Here is a 10,302-nt window from a genome sequence, read left to right as displayed (position 1 = left end):
TTCCGACAACTGGAGTTGGGTGTTTTCGTCTTTGACCTCTTGTGTGACGGCAAGAGTGTGGCGTTTGTGTAGTTGGTTGCGAGTTTGGATCAATTCCTTTTATTTACTGTTTTTGTAGCTTAGAACATATTTCGTTTGATATTTATTAAATTTAATTTCATAGTAGACTTCTTATATGTCTTGCTCTTTCTTTTCTTAGCTTATTCATCGCTTTAGATATTTCATTTATGACTTGCTATTTCATATCTTAGTTTAATTGTGTTGATGGTAAAACTCATTGCATAGAGTGATAATGTGTTATGAATTAATTATTGGCACTTAGTTAAATTTCATTCTAAGTATTAGATTAGTTTCCTACTTGTTTTGTTATTTTAATTGCTAGGTTTAGAATCAAAATTTAAAATCTTCATTTCCATATCAAAAATCTAAAAATATAAATAACATACAATCTTAGATATATCATCCTATCGTTATATTTGTTGAGAGACAGATTAAGTCATTTCTATATTGTATTAATATAATTAGAAAGATTTAATACTTAATTTTTTTTTGATATCGTTATATGTTTTTCAAGGAGCAGATTTTGGGTGAAGAAAAAATAAGAATAAGTATCAGATAGTGAAGAGTCTGCGTGGGCCGGGTGAGGAAGGATGAGGTGATGGCAGCCGATTTGAGAGGAGGAGGAGGAGGAGGAGGAGGAGGAGGAGGGGAAGGTGCTGTTGGAAAAGGAACTGATTTGCAAGATAAAAGCAATAAGATGGGGAGGTGGCTAGTCTCATAACTTTATACCGTTTAAGAACGTAGGAAAGCAAAGAAGAAAAATAATTATTTTATATAATAATAATAATAATAATAATAATAATAATAATAATCTCAATCAAACAAATAAATATACATGATGAGTCAAATTGACTTTGAAAAATAAATTGAAAATTAAATAAATTATTTTTTTTCAAATCAATTAGATGAAATTTTTCTATGAAAATTAAATGAATCAAATCAATTAAATATAGGTTAATTTAATTTTGATAGAATTAATTAAAATTTTAAAATTAAATTAATTAAATTAAAAAATTTATTTATTTAATTAAACATTTTATTTGATTAATTATATTTTTAAATAAAAAATAATTAAATTAATATTCTTATTCAATTTAACTGAATTACTAATTTTAAATCGAAATCAGACTAAATTTTATTAAAAAAATTTAAAAATTAAATTAACAGAACTAAAAATAAATTAACTGAACTCTATTTTAAAATTTGGTCAGTCAGTTAAATTCGATTTTATTAAATTTTTACTAACTTTAATTATAGGCGACAATTAAAATTAATTTATGATTATCCTAATTTATCGTCTATCACTCCTTTCCCACGCGCTCTTTCCATTCCGTAGATAAGGTAACGAATAAGAGAAAGGTTTTGCCCAACTAATTAAACTTTGTTAATTTTAGGTACGTGTAAGGGGTACAATTATGGTATATTTATGAGACCCGGTCAATAGACCTAAGAAATAGATTTATTTAAAATATTAATACGTCCTCAGGTAACCATTCTCTTTTCACTTTCCATCACTGCTCTCCACGTATGTCAGATGATAAATGATGATTATATTTATAATTGAGAACGTGGAATCGAATCATATAAATATCAGGACATAAATTTTCAGATCTAACTGTATCCATCATGTACCCTCTTAATTATCATGATTTATCTATCTTATGATTAAGGATGACAATAAGATGGGGTAAGAGTGGATTTGTTATCCTCATTCTTGTCTCATTTTTATTTTTTTTTCAGATTCATAGATTTCCCGAATCCAAACGCACGAGAATTAAATCCTCATCCCTACCTCCATCCCCGTCTCATCACTAAATTTAATTTATATTATTATTATTATTATTATTATTATTATTAATCATAATATTAATATTAATATCGATATTAATAATATTATTATTATTAATATTTTCAAAAAAATTTATATTAATACTAACACTATTATTAATATTTTTAAAAAAATTTATTATTATTTATTAATATTAATAATAATATTCAAGACGAATTCAGGATAACATTTCTATACCCATCTTGAACCTGTCTTAGGGCATCTTGAATGCAAAGTTTATGAGAGATTTGTAAAATCAAAAAAACTGAATAAAAAGTCTTGAATCATTATAGAGGTGAAATTTGAGGTTTGTAGTTTAAGAGTAGTAGTGAAAACATAAATCTACTCTTTTATCAAATTTGATACAATATGTATGAAATCATACAACTCATGTTATGATATGAATCATAAGAAAATTTATTTAGAATTTTAATCATTGAAGATATTTTAATTAATTTTTATATTATTAATATGACATATTAAAATTTAAAAAAAAAACTCTTTTAAAGTTCTAACTATTAGATGTCCTTATTCTTTCAAAAACTCATTTAAAATTCTAACTATTAGATGTCCTTATTCTCAGAAAAATCAAGTATCCTCACCCGATTTCAAATTTTTACCATGCAACTCAGCGGAAAAATTTACCATATTTAGATTGGGTGCGAAGGAAACTGAGGACCAGCAATTTCACAGTTTTGCAGCCTTTCTCAATTGGATCTATACACAGCCATGAAGATCATCCCCGACTGCTGCTACCTTACCCCACCCATCTTGTCCGCCCCTGCGGCCCCACCCCTTCACACTCCCTCTACCTCTCCAACCTCAACGACCAGCCCATACTCCACTTCTCCATCAAGTACCTCTACGTCTACCGCACCTCGATCCCCGCCGACGCCCTCGCCTCCTCTTTGGCCAAGGCTCTCGTCGAGTACTACCCCCTTGCCGGCCGCCTCATCCCGGCAGGCGAGAAGCTGGAGATCAACTGCAATGCCCAGGGCGCTGTGCTCGCCGAGGCTCATGCCCAACTCACCGTCGATGACTTCCTCCGCGACGCCGGCCAGCCGCACCAGTCGTGGAGGAAGCTCCTGTACCAGCCTCCGGCCGGGGCCTTTCTCGATATCCCGCCGCTCGTGATTCAGGTCACAACTCAGAAACAGAGCTCTCCCCTGTTTCAGGAAAACGAATCGACCTCATTTTGGTTTCCTTGATCCGGCACTAAACAGGTGACGCACTTGAGCTGCGGCGGCATGATCCTGTCAGGCTCAAGGTCTAGGCCACATGCTATTAAGCCTATGATCCTAATTTTATTGGAATCATTGATTAATTAATTAAAAATGTTGAAAAAATTAAATTAGTATCATTAATATTAATTAATTATAAATGTACATTTAATTTATTAATGACATTTTATCAATTAATTTATTATCCATTCCAATGTAGTTATATTTATTTTCTCATTAATTACCTATCATAATTTTATATGAGATTTTTTTCTGCCTTAAATATAATTTATTTTTAAATTGACATATTTCTTTCTTTTTTTTATTATTACTTCATTCTCATTTTATTTTACAATTAGTAATACTATTCTTATAAAACCTAATGAATTTTTTTCTTCTCAATATTTCTTAAAAATCCTAATAGTTCGCATTGTGTCCTTTTCTTTTTTTCATCAGTGATTTTGCATGTTTCTCCTTTCTCATTGATGATACTCGAAGAGAACGTCCTTCTCTTCCTTTGCCGATAATATTTCTTCATCGTTCTTTCTTTTTATTTTTCCATAATAATATGAATTAAAGATTTTTTTATCATAAAATATAAAGTAAAATGCATTAACAAAAATAATTTTTTTAAAATTAAAATTAATAAAATCTATTTGACATTCTAACTAAAAAAATTAAATAATTTAATAATTTTATTAATAAAAAATAAAATTATTATCAAAATAACAATCAGAAAATTAAATTTTATATAAAAAATTAATTTTTTAAAAAAATAATATTTAATTTTTTTTAATAATTAATTTTAAAAATATTTTTTTAAAATCATTATTTTCGGTCTCAAATCTAAATGAAAAATATTAAAGAAAATTTAAAATATATTAAAAAAATTTGTTTTTTAATTTTTTTTTTTATCTACGACCTCGAGGAATCTTGAGACGACCTGGATCCTCTGCGCCGCGTTCAGTCACTGTCTCTGCGACGCCGTCGGGACGGTGCAGTTCCTGCATGCGTGAGCGCTGCTCACCGCCAACTCTAGCGGCGCCATGCTCCCCGTCGCCGCTTTCCACTACCGCGGCCTCCTCATGCCTCGAGAGCCACCGCGGGTCGACTTCCCCCACCCGGAGTTCACGCGGCCGGCGCAGGAACACCACGACGACATCACGCAATTCCTCCTCTCGCAACCGTTGGCCCCTGTTTCGATCACCTTCACGGCCGCCCAAACCCTGCACCTCAAGAAGCAGTGCGTGCCGTCGCTCAAGTGCACCTCCTTCGAGGTCCTCGCGTGGCACGTGGGGCGCGCGTGGATCTGGGCGCTGGACCTGCCGGCGGCGCTCCGCGTCAAGCTCCTCTTCTCGGTCAATGTCCGCCGGAGGATGAGGCCGGAGCTCCCCGGAGGGTACTACGGCAACGCGTTCGTGCTGGCCTGCGCGGAGGCCTCAGTGGCGGAGCTGACGGCATCAGGCGCTCGCTACGGAATCGGGCTGGTGCAGGCAGCCAAGGAAGTCGTCGACGACTGCCATGTGCGTTCGGTTGTGGATCTTCTGGAGCTGAGGCGGGGGTGGCCGGACTTGTCGGCGAGTCTGGTGATCTCGTCGTGGACCAAGCTGGGACTGGAGGAGGTGGACTTCGGGGTCGGGCTGCCGTTGCACATGGGGACGGTGGCGAGCGAGATCTACTGCTTCTTCCTGCAGTTGGTCGGAGATTTGCATGGCTACACCATGCTGGTGTCGGTGGCGCAGGCGGTGGCCGACAAGTTCGGGCGCCTGTGTGCAATCGAGGATTTAGTTGACAGGGAGATTAATTGATGTACTTATTTATAAATGTGAAAATAATCAAACGGTTATGAATGTATGAATATATCTTATGGAGGTCCATGAATTCAATTTTTAATATATCTCAGTAAAATTGAGGTAAATATCTCTTTTATATATTAGTCATTATTTCAAAGGTTAATAGTCATCCGTAATTTATCATTTTTGTGTTGATCCTGAGATGGATTGACGGGGACATTGGAGACGAACGTATTTACTTTTTATCATCAAGAATTATATTATATCCTAACTGAAATTCCATAAAGTGATAATAATTCCCTATTCACTCTCTCTGTTTTCTCTCTTCTTACCATCATATTTTATAATATGAGCACTAAGCTTTCATCATCCAAGGAGATTAAGGATGTGTTTGATTTGTATTTTTTTTTCCATTGTTTGAAAATGCGCTCGTGTTTCTAAAAAATAATATTTGGTTTGTATTTTTCATGTCTATTTTTTTAAAAAAATAATATGTTCTGAAAAAATAGAGAATGTCTAAAAATTATTTTTTATTTTTTAGAAAATGCATATTTTTCAGAAAATAAAAATGAAAAACGCATAATTTTTCCCATTTCAAGTTCTAAAAATCCATAAAAATATTTGGGAATACTTTTAAAATATTCTAGAGATTTTTAGAGTATTTTTACGTAATTTTTGGAGGTCGTTTAGTAGGTTTACAAAAAGAAAGAAGTTTTGGCAAAAACCGTTGAAGGTAAGACTCAAACCCAAGACCTCCGGCCGAACCCAACCTAACCGGACGCAACCAACCAACTGGGCTACGCGTGGTTTGTTAATAAGTATGAAGCGGGATACATGTAAGTTATAGTAAAGGGCAAAGTTAGACCTAGGTTATAAAAGGGACAAGTTAAGAGGAGAAAGGATGATTCCCGTGACCTAATCTCGCGATTCCTTTCTCTCTCGCGGCGTCGACTTCCTCTCGGGCAAAAAGCAGCCGCAGCTCGGGCTTCGCCTCCGGCGGTCGGACAAGGACACTTCCGTGAGATCTTCTTGGACCCGAGCTTCTCTCGTCGAAGGGAGCACGCGGAAACAAAAGGAACGCCGAGATTTGAAGCTAGCCGAAACCCTAGAATCCTCTTCTCCGGTTGTAAGTCCAAGAAAGCAAGTAAGTACTACTCACCTGCGGTAGGAGTTGCTCCGAATCTTTGGATTTCGTTTCCTTGTTTTCGGATTTGTAGTTCCCCTTGATGTGAATCTGCCGTGAGTTCCCTGGTTGGATGAATTCGGCGGTGAACCTTGGATAAGTGGCTTTCCTTGTTTCCGAATCATGCTTTGAAAGTGATTGAATTTAGGGGTTTAGGATGATTGCCGTGAGTTCTATGTGAAAAGAATTGGGGGACTTTGGTTTTCTTTTGAGGTTCTGCCGTGAGCTTCACAAAGGAATAAAAAAACAAAGAACTCTAAACCTCCAGGCTTAAGTATTAAAGTTTATGAATCCTGGTAACCCTAAACCCTAAACTCTAATAAAGGATTATGAGAAAACTGTGTAAAAAGAAAAAGACCAAGGTCTAATTAAAAAGAGATAACAAGTAAATTAAAGTAAGAGGCTAGTACCCGACTTCCGAGGTTATCGTTAAACAAATCCAGGTGACCAATTCCGAGGTCTTGGCCCTGGTAAGACCGAGGTCTTTATCCTCATAGGGCTTGTGGCTCGCTACCCCAGTCACTATTAGAGAGCGCGCAAAACAAAGATGGTACTAAGCCTGGGCCCAAAGAAAAAGAAAAGAAGAAGTAAGAAGAAAAAGAAGAAGAAAGTGAAAGAGAAATTAAAAGATTAATTTCTAGTATAAGAAAAGTAAGAAGAACAAGAAGAAGAAAGTGAAAGAGAAATTAAAAGATTAATTTCTAGTATAAGCATATAAGAAAATGAAACAAGTTTATGCTTAGAATCAATAAAAGTTTAGTTCTTTAATTCTAAGCCTATAGTAGTAGTTTCATTACTTTCCTGTCAGTTAGTGAGCATGTTTAGTATTCAGTTTTATTTCTGTATACCATGAGTACATGCAGCTTTGCTTTAGCATTTCAGTTTCAGTATTATTGCATTACTTTTATGCACTTCGAGTTTTGTGAGATAGATTAGTACTTACTAAGCGTTTTCGCTTATAGATCCTTTTTTTCTTTCCTCCTACTGCAGATAAAGGAAAAGCTAAGATATGAAAGGGAGGCGACAGGATGGTGGTGGTGATGAAGGTGTGTGATGTCTGGACTATGGAGAGATCCAGAGGGTGCTACCAAACCTGCAGGACCTATTTGATTAGAGTTTATGCTTTAGTTCTTTTCTTTAACACTATTATGAAGTTTGTGAGATTGTAGTTGAGTTTATTTCCGCATATGCATTTAGTCACTTTAATTATTTGTGGAGTGATATAGTTGGTTGTTTTACTGGAGTAGTTCTTTCTTTTACTGTTGTTTTCATAACTGCGTGGTTGTGAAAAATGTGTTCCAGCCGCCTGTGGTTGCGTATATATCTTATGTACTATGGATTTGGTCATCGGTATAGGGGAGATTCTGTCGAAATTTTTCAGTAGGGATTCCTCTAGGGCCGTGATAAATCTAACTGATTCTAATAATAGCGTCAGTGACACTAGTAAGTAGAGTAGCAGTTAGGTAACGGTCGCCCTTAGAGAGTAGTAGTAAGAAGGGTGGTTGTTACAAACCAAACACACCCTAAGTTATTTGAGATAGTGAACGGTAATTTCAAAACTTTCAATCATTTTAATTCTGTCAATTATCTTTTTATATATATAATTATCATGTCAAATCTCACGAAATTAAAGTTCATGGTCCTTGATATCATCGGAAAAAAAACTATCTCTCATGGATACTAGAAGCTGAAATTCACCTTGATGCAAATGATCTTGGAGATACCATTAAAGACAAAAATACAACATCCAACCAAAATAAAGCAAAATCGATGATCTTCTTTTGCCATCATCTTCACGAAGCTTTAAAAAATAATATCTCACTATGAAGGATCCACTTATTTTTAGGAACAATTTGAAAGAGAAGTATGATCATCTAAAGACAATCATCCTTCCAAAGACTCAGTTTGATTGGTTGCATCTACGCTTGCAAGATTTTAAATATGTGAGCGAATATAATTCGGCATTATTTTGAATAACTTCTCAATTGAAATTATGTGGAGAAACTATTACTAGCGAAGATATGCTAGAAAAAATATTCTTCACTTTCCATGCATCAAATATGATGTAAAGGGTTTTGAAAAGTATTCTAAACTGATTTCGTGCCTCCTATTAGCCGAACAAAATAATTAGCTTTTAATGAAAAATCACAAGGCCCGTCTAACTGGATCTGTTCCATTCCCCGAGTGAGTGTGACAACATACAACTTTAGAAGCCATAATCATGGTCGTGGTCGTGGTCGTGGTCGTGGTCATAGTTATGGTCATGGATGAGGATGTGGTCATGGTCGACAATATTTTCACGATGATTGCTCTCATCATATGGAAAAGGGGGAGAGTAACACAGTGACACATGAATCCAAAAAGGGTCAATACAATAAAACTATAGAGAAAATATGTTATCATTGTGGCATAAAAGGTCATTAGTCATGTACCTATTGTATGCAAAAACATCTCACTGATCTCCATCAAGAATCAGTGAAAAAGAAAGTACAAAAGGCGATTGAGACAAATTTTATTTTTAATGATGACAAAGTTGATTATAGTTTTGATTATATCTCCCAATTTGATATGGCATATTTATTTATTGAGTATAACAATAATGTTGATCACACTATTCAATAATTATGAATTAATATTTTTCTTTTTTTTAGCCTGAGAATAATGTTGATCATAGTTCAATGACCATGAACTAATATTTTTCTTTTCATAATCATGAATAATAATTTTTTATTTACTTAATTTATCTATGTTTTCTTTATAGTATATTAATTCTCTTATTTTTACATGAAGAAATAGAAAACTATCAAGTCAGATTCTTGATCAACAACAATGACACTTATCCTAAGGATAATGCATCAACTCATACTATGTTTAAAAATAAGAATTTCTTTACATCGTTGATAATGAATAGTATAAATGTAAATAGTTGAAGGCTCTGGAAGAGCTAACATCCTTTTATCCAAAGGAATGAAAATCTTTATCGATGACGCTTTATATTCTCCTAAGTCTCAAAGAAATATATTAAATTTTAAAGATATCCGCCAAAATGGATATCACATTGAGACTATGGATGAAGACAATAGAGAATATTTATACATTACAAATATTGTCTTGGGTAAGAAAATTATGTTAGAAAAACTAACCACAGTATCATATGGATTATACTATACAAATATACATATCATTGAAGTATATATCATGGCAGACTAGAAGTATGTTGAGCAAAATAATTTCATCATATAAGATGATCGATTGGGGCATCGTGGCTCTATAATGAGCCGGCGAATCATTAAGAATTCATGTGGGCATTTATTGAAAAATCAAAAGATTTTTCTTCCCAATGAAATTTCATGTGCTGCTTGCTTACAATGAAAGTTAATAATAAGACCATCAATAACTAAGGTTAAGGCAAAATACTTAACATTTTTAGAACGAATTCAAGGTGATATATGTGGGCTCATACACATGCCTTGTGGACCATTCAGATATTTTATGGTATTAATAGATGTATCAATAAGATGGTTACAAGTGTGTTTATTATCAACTCGCAATCAAGCATTTACGAGATTGCTTGCATAAATTATTCGATTATGAGATATTTTCTTGAATTATCTGATTAAAGTCATTCGTTTTGATAATGTTAAAGAATTTATTTCCCATGCTTTTAATGATTATTACATGTCCAATGGAATAAATATTGAACATCCTGTAGCACATGGTGGCAAAAAGGCAAATATGCTCACCCCCAGTGCCCCGCCAATCCGTCCCAAGGCCAACACGAAGGAGGTAAATAACGGACGACTACTAGCCTTTGGAATAATGACTAGCACATAAGGGAGATATTTACCTCGGCTTTGCCGAGATTCGAACCCCATATCTCATGGTGGCAACACCTCATGCGCTAGCCACTAGACCCATCCGAGAGGACAACATCCTGTAGCACATGTTCACACACAAAATGGACTCGTAGAGTCATTGATTAAACGTCTTCAATTAATTACAAGACCTTTACTAATAAAGACAAAACTCCCAATTTCTACTTGGGGACATGCTATTTTACATATTGCGGCACTAATTCGCATCAGACCTACGAATTTACTAATAAAGACAAAACTCCCAATTTCTACTTGGGGACATGCTATTTTACATATTGTGGCACTAATTCGCATCAGACCTACGAATTATTATGAGGTCTCCCCTTTATAATTGGTTCATTTT

General features: G+C 34.7%; 1 pseudogene; it reads left to right on the top strand.

Annotated features, from left to right (window-relative positions):
• Positions 1-658: 658 nt before the first annotated feature.
• LOC121978313 lies at positions 659-4,916 on the top strand (annotated as a pseudogene).
• Positions 4,917-10,302: the final 5,386 nt, after the last annotated feature.

The sequence above is a fragment of the Zingiber officinale genome, chromosome 4B, assembly GCF_018446385.1.
Source record: "Zingiber officinale cultivar Zhangliang chromosome 4B, Zo_v1.1, whole genome shotgun sequence".
Taxonomy (NCBI): Eukaryota; Viridiplantae; Streptophyta; class Magnoliopsida; order Zingiberales; family Zingiberaceae; genus Zingiber; species Zingiber officinale.
The sequence above is the reverse complement of the archived record's forward strand: the minus strand, read 5'-3'. Positions and strand labels throughout refer to the sequence as shown.